This window comes from Mastigoproctus giganteus, chromosome 9, assembly GCF_048544385.1.
Source record: "Mastigoproctus giganteus isolate SK-2022 chromosome 9, ASM4854438v1, whole genome shotgun sequence".
NCBI classification, from domain to species: Eukaryota; Metazoa; Arthropoda; class Arachnida; order Uropygi; family Thelyphonidae; genus Mastigoproctus; species Mastigoproctus giganteus.
This window is the reverse complement of record NC_143583.1, coordinates 43,439,406-43,446,728: the sequence shown is the minus strand read 5'-3', so window position 1 is coordinate 43,446,728 and position 7,323 is coordinate 43,439,406. Positions and strand designations below refer to the sequence as shown.

General features: G+C 34.8%; 1 non-coding gene across 1 annotated transcript; it reads right to left on the bottom strand.

The window, feature by feature from the left end:
• Positions 1 to 334: 334 nt before the first annotated feature.
• LOC150080182 (U6 spliceosomal RNA) lies at positions 335 to 445 on the bottom strand. The gene has a single exon (XR_016547501.1). It is a non-coding gene; the product is annotated as a U6 spliceosomal RNA (small nuclear RNA).
• Positions 446 to 7,323: the final 6,878 nt, after the last annotated feature.

Genomic DNA, 7,323 nt, shown 5'->3' with positions numbered 1-7,323 from the left:
TATTTCATTTTTACATGTACTAAAGATATTCACTAAAGATTCTCAAAGTGGTTTCCTCCTCCTGTATAGCAAAAACTGTAGATCGAATTCGAAACATGCCGATTCATCACCATTTGCGCTTGAACTGAGCAAAGAGAGATCATCATCATCATCAACAGCTTCTACGTTGAGTTCACAGTGGCCTCTATGACCATAGCCACATTTCTTTTTGTAATTTTCTTTCAGTGACTTTAAAAAATATATCTAGACTGTAAATTTTTGGAAAAAAATTAATAAATTGTTCTGTACAGTCCACTAATAAATTGAGTTAACGGTTATGTACAGACTAATCAGGAAAACAATTCCAAACTTCTGGAGATGTCTGATTATAATCCACGAGCAGGGGCCATGCTAATCTTCTCTGTATCCTTCCAGTTTCAGCATATGTACTGCTGAAAACTTGTACTTTAACACACGAATTTAACAAATATATATATTTTTTAACTTTATTTTATGAAATTTATTTAATACAATAAACTGGGAATTATTTTTATGTTCTGCTAACGTTGCTACTTTTAGGATTGTGTACCCAGTTTTATGGTTTTTATGTCACCCTTTTGTGTAGCAGCATTTCTTATTCACAAGGGTAATGCGATTGCCGAATTATTATTTGGACAGGAAGTAGTTCCACAAGGCTATCAGGATGATGAGGTTGTACCAAGTGAAGCCTATTTTCTTCTGCTCATGATGTGTGAAGGCCTTATTTGTTGTAGGGTTTTAGGCGCATCAGCGACTTGAACCATATTTCGCCGTATATAAAATATCAGTAAATTTCTTGTGGTCAATTTGCTTGTTTACTGGATGAAAACCCAGAGTTTTAGGGAGACAAAAACCATGCTACTCTCGCCTGAGGCCGACTATCAACCACCTTTTGAAAAAAGGTCTGTAAAAAGTCCTCACGTTATCGAGGGATTCGAACTTGGGTCTTTTCTACCCGGTGTGGGGAGGACAGAAATTCTACCAACCGTGTTATCCGCAAGGGCATGTGTGAAGTCTCTTGCGACATAATGCTTTCTTGGGAAATAATAGCACAAAAGCAGTTACTTACCATTAATTGTGCATTCTTCAAAATAGGATTTAATTTCTATTGGTCAACTTGTATATTTACAATTTTTTACATTTGATAATTAAATATAAAAATTCAACGCATGAAAAATAACCGAATTACATGATTATAATAATATTGTTAAATATCGGATACTGAAAATCAGATATTTTCAAAAGGAATATATATTTTGTGTGTAAAATTAAACTTCTATGAAGACATTCTTGGTAAATTTGCAAGACACAAATTCAACATCAAAAGATATCACATTTAATGCTGCAAAATCGAACTGTTAAGTTCTTGTGATAGGACTCATCTTAAGGTCCGTAAAATGAGTGGCTACATTATTCACTTCCGTGTATGAAAAGAAAAAAAGGAAAAAAATCATCCCTTAGCTATCCTGCCACCACGATAAATACAGGATGGTTATAATTAAATTGTGTCAATTTGGTCGCCCGTGGGTGGTGAATGATGAATCACCCAGAGATGAAATTTAGAACAGTGTCTAGACGATGCGGAAACAAAAGGCACAAAAATTAAGGGGAGGGGGAAGGAAGTTGAGTAAAAGGCATGACGTGAGAATTAGTAATTAAAATTAAATTTTTTTGGTGACCCTAAATACGAATATTAAATTAAAATAATAACACTTAACTCCATTTTGAAAGCAACAATTGGTTGCTTTCAATTGCAATGTGGGGTCAGTTGACACAATGACATAAGAATTGGAAAAACAAAAATGAGAGTAGGAGTGTATTATAGACCATGCGACTGTGATGAGTAACTACGCAGGCTAACTATACTGAAAAACTATATAGACAAATAGAGTAGGCCAGTAAATCAGAAGTTCTTATAATGGGTGATTTTAACTTTCCAGATATTGACTGGAACTTGTGAGTTGATCATTCACAATAGCAAGACTTTTCTGGATTTAGAGGACGACTGTTTTTATGTTAGAGAGGCAGTTCACACGTGAAGAATTTTTAAGGGATGAGGGATGCCAGAAGTATATCAAATTACAGGGAGTTAAATGATAGCTCTATGATAAGTGAGAGGAAAGCTGAAGAGAAATTGCTGCTAAAACTAAAAGGGGAAAGTGGGATCTATTAAATTACTGTATATTAAGAGAGGCAGCGAAAGAGATCAGCAAACTTTTAGCCATGATTATAAGACCATCCTCAGATTCAGCGAAAGAGATCAGCAAACTTTTAGCCATGATTATAAGACCATCCTCAGATTCAGCGAAAGAGATCAGCAAACTTTTAGCCATGATTATAAGACCATCCTCAGATTCAGCGAAAGTCCCTATGGACCGAAGATGTGCGAATCTATCCCCAACTCACAAAGAGGAGGGGAGGATCAAAAGTTGAAGAGAGTAATTACACACCTGCAAACTTGACTTCTGTTCCAAGGAAAATAATCGAGTTGCTATTGAAAGAAGTAATGTTGTTGTAGTAGGGTTTTAGGAGTCAGCAACTATGCTACCCACGAGGGCGAAAGAAGTAATGCAGGACCATCTAAATTGGAATGCAGTTATACGGTGGTCACAGCATGATTTGTTATGAAGCATTCTTGTCTAATTAATCTGATTCGGTAGTATGATACAGCAACAAAGGGAATGCATTAAAAAATAATTTCGACATCATATACTTAGATTTCAGAAAAGCTTTTGATACTGTTGCACATAAAAGACTGCTGTACGAATTGGAGCGGTGTGGCATTAGAGGCAAGTTACTACTATGAATAAAGGGATGGTTTAGTGGAAGAAGACAGAGGGTGGTTGTTAATGGGCACTGCTGTTCTTGGATTAATGTTATTAGCATAGCCCGTCTTTCATTATTTATTAACTATATTGATGAAGTCGTATCAAGTTTATTGTTAAAGTTTGATGATACGAAGTTCGGAAGGGTGGATAATGAGAGAAACCAGCAATAATGCTGCAAAAAGACCTAGAAAATTTGACAGATGGGCTGAGAAGTGACAATTGAAATTTAACATTGAATAATGCAGAGTACTGAATATGGGTTGCAGTAAATCCAGAATAATGTATCCTATCATTCGAGTGCTACCGCATTGAAGGTAGTGAAGAAAGAAAAAGACAAAGGTAATGGAGAAAGAAAAAGACAAAGGTAACGGAGAAAGAAAAGACCTGGAAGTAATTGCACAGTTCGATATGAAGTTCTCTGAGAGGTGTAGACAGGCATCTAGAACAGATCATGATCTTCTCTTAATGATATACAGGAATTTTGCCAGCAGTGACAATGAGGCGATTGTCCCGTTATATACGGCAATGGTTAGCTTGTAATCTTTAGTACTGCAAACCAGTTTGGAAGCCGCATTTTAGGAAGGATGTGGATCTGTTGGAACTGGTGCAGAGAAGAGCAACGAGATTAGTGTAAAGAACAAAAGGGTATTCTTACCAGAAAAGTCTTCAGTTCTGCAAATTGCAGCATCTGGAGACTAGACACTTAAGAGGAGATCTGATGGAGATGTTTTAGGCTCTGAATAGATTGAGTAGGCTCAACGCTGGTGGAATCCTTCCTCTTTCTCAGACTACGCACACGAGGGGACATTAATTAAAATTGAGGAAGGATAGTTGGTCGCAGGATAGGTGTGTGGAAATTTTCCTTAGTCAGCGGGTAGTTGATTGTTGGAACACACTTCCATCTTGGGTTGTGAGAAGGGTAGTTTGATTAAATTTAAGAAATAACTTAGCAAATTATGAAAAAATGTTGTGGGAAGTAGATTTTTTTCTTTTTTTTTTTTTTTTTTTTTTTTGACTGATGCCGTATAAGTTTGCTTTCTAAGATCATTTGTCATTGCTAATACTACTAATACTAATTGGTTTAATGAGAAACCCTGCATTCATAACATTCCTACAGTTAACTAATTATTCATTTATATACAAACGTGTTTAAGACGAAGTTCTGAATTCACTTTGAAATTCTGTTATCAAGCCAGTCAAAAGTATTAAATATAACCGCCTTTAGATTGAGATGATAGGAAACAGATCAGTTTCCACCAATTGTGTTCATAATTTTTAAACAAAAGAAACGGGTTTTTTAGACCAGGAAAATATATCACCTCGAATAAACTGAAAGTTGAAGTTATGTCTTTCAAAATGAACATTAATCCTCTGTATGAGGTTTATATTAATGGTACATTATTTCCTTAAAAAGTCTCTATTAAAGTTGATCATATATGAGCTATTCTTCCGTCCGCTGATGTCATCCTTAAATAATTCATGCACAAGGGACGATCGTGTCAGTCTTATACGAAGACTGAAATGCGATCTGTAATAAAACTAGTCTAGTTTTATTATAGACTGCATATCTGTACGTGTAACACAGTGGCTATAGCTACCGTTCTCCCCCACACCAGGTGAAAATGGCCCGGTTTGAATCCCATTAATGACACGTGGAACTTATGGGCTTTTTTTTCCATCCGTGGTTGAGGTAATCGGTCTGAGGCATAGATAGCAAGTTCCCCCCCCCCCACAGCAGAAACTCGAGTTTTGCTTCCAGCAAAACAGGCGTTATAGTGTTGTAGAAGGGTTTTAGAAGCATCAGTAACTAATGCCTTATTGCTGCGTATATACAAATTTGTACTGTCTCTAAATTGCTTGTATTCTGTGCTCGATTTTCTGTTTGCTGGACAGAAAACCTGAGTTTCCGGGAAAAAAAAAACCATTTTACCTCGGCTGAGACCGACTAACTCAGTCACGTTGTGAAAAAGGCTCATAAAAATTCCTCATGTCATGGACGGGTTCGAACACAGATCTTTTCCATCCGGTGTCGGGAGGAGGGCAATTCTACCAACTGTGCTACCTATATATGAGTTGAACAACACAGGTAAATCTACCAAAGTACACATACAATTTAGGGTGAACGATGACGGCCATAAAACTTATCATTTGACGAAACTAACATTTCGAGATGCAGGAGTATTTGAATAATTCCGTCATTCTGAAGGGAGGGGACGGCTGGCGAAAGCAACAAGTATTCGGGACGCTCTTTAACCAATAGAAATAATAAATGGCCGAAGATTGACTGTTTGCGAAATTGGAAGAGGTATATATTTCTTATGACATATCTCACAATTTTATCTGAAGATTTGCGAATTATTTGGTCTGATTAATTTAAACTGCAAGACAACTGAAGTATTAATCACCGAAATATTGTCTGTAAATTGCATGTACAGTATTCCATGGTCGAATTGTCTGTTTTTCGGATCGGATGAAAAACCCAAGTTTTTTCCGAAGAAAAAACCTGTGCAAACCTCATCCAAGACTAATTATCTCAGCCACCTTGTGAAAAAAAAGTCCATAAGAATTTTGTATAGACAGGACTCGAACCTAATCTTATTCCACATGATTTGAAAGTCTTGGACTATTTAATTGTCTCTATAGTTCCAATTTATAAACAAAACGCGATAAATGTGCATCTGCTAATTATCGCCTATCGCCTATTTGCTTAAATAACAGACTTGCAAAAATAATAGAGAATATTATTTAAAAGAACTGTCAGTTTTTTTGTTTTTTTTTCATTACATCTTCTTCATGATGTTCTTCGTGAAGAACATCATGTCACCAATTAGATGGTTTCTATTTGGATATTTCAAAGGCTTGCAATAAATTGTTAAAAAGTTATTTATTAAATCGGTTTAACCTTATAAAATTAAATAATGATTTCTCCATCTACATAAAAATATGAAAGTGGGTACTCAAGGATCTCCCTAGGGACCATTATTATTTAAAATTTATTTAAAAGATACATTCATCGAAATAAAGCACCCTAACTTAAAAATTTTGACTTAGTGGATAATGTAAAAATTTATAAATCATGATTAGTTACCAATGATTTAGAACTTAATCCATCTAAATGTATAATTGTTTAAAGAAACAATTATACACAAAAGAAACTGGAAACAAAAAAACTGGAAGAAAAAAACTGGAAAAAAACAAAACAAAAAAAACCCATGAGCACTAAAAGATGATAAGATTAATTTATTTGTTATCTGATATTCGTATAATTGGTTGGTAAATACTGTGAATCTGTAATTCTACAACTTTGTAAAATTGGCATGCATCAAACGCACTTTAAATTTGCTACCCCCCTCTTCGTCCATGCTTTGGCACGGCCCTGCTGCTCTCAACAGAAACGTTTACTGCACTTACAAAAAGTCTCTTACCCTATACCACAGGTAATAATTTCAATTCCAAATACCTCCAGAAAACGAAGGAAATTCATTTAATAACAAGGTTTTTCCAGATGACTAACTAACAGCAATTTTGGAAGACAAGATAAGTAAGGGTTGTTTCTGAGAGAAGACAAGGTAATATGAATTTATAAGCAAAGAAAATTTTTGCAATCGTCCTCTACAAATGCGTTCCACGCTATAACTGTTTTCTGTCCTATAATTTCATCAGAAAGATATAATTTAAGAAAGCAGTTACCAGAAACAGAAAATAACTTTGGTTTTGTTATATCCTGTAATTTTGAAGGTTGCGTGTTCCGTTTTACTATCAGAATTAAAATAATAGATCATAGATCACATTAAAGATTGACATTCATGACTAAGTCTGCAGAATAAGTCCTTGGATAGATTTAACTGAATCCCTTTATTGGATAGATAGATGCTGTTTATTTCTGTAATGAATATAATATTACATACTCAAATCAGTTCGGTATATTCTTCTTGATTCTTTATGAACAGCAAAATTAACTCGTTTCTTAAAATAATTTCCTTCCTGTTTCATTTGTAGTTATGATTAGTTCTGAATCTGGGGTATTGCCTAAATCTGGTTATTCTTATTTCACTTTGTGCCACTATGACTGATATTTTGTTATGAATGAAGATTCTTTGTCGTAAATTTAATAGTGACATTTTTAACAAAAATGGATTATTTGGCATTGAAAAATCGACTTTGCCATGATGAATACACTATTTGTTTCATTCAGTTCTATCTTTTGGTTATTATCCTCAGATACATACAATGTAACGAATCAGATATTTATTTACAATTTTTATCAGGTTCTATAACGTTTTTAAAGACATAAATAAAGTGGCCTAAATGTTTAAATGTCTTTATAAAAACTTCCACTATAAAGGTGTTCTAAAATGCATTAGTTTTTAGAACATCAAAACACCTTGTTCAGTCACTGGATGGGTAACAGTGTCGAAACTATCACAGAGCCAGATTGCAACCATGTACAGAAGGTGAAGGGGGAAGTAAAGAGTCA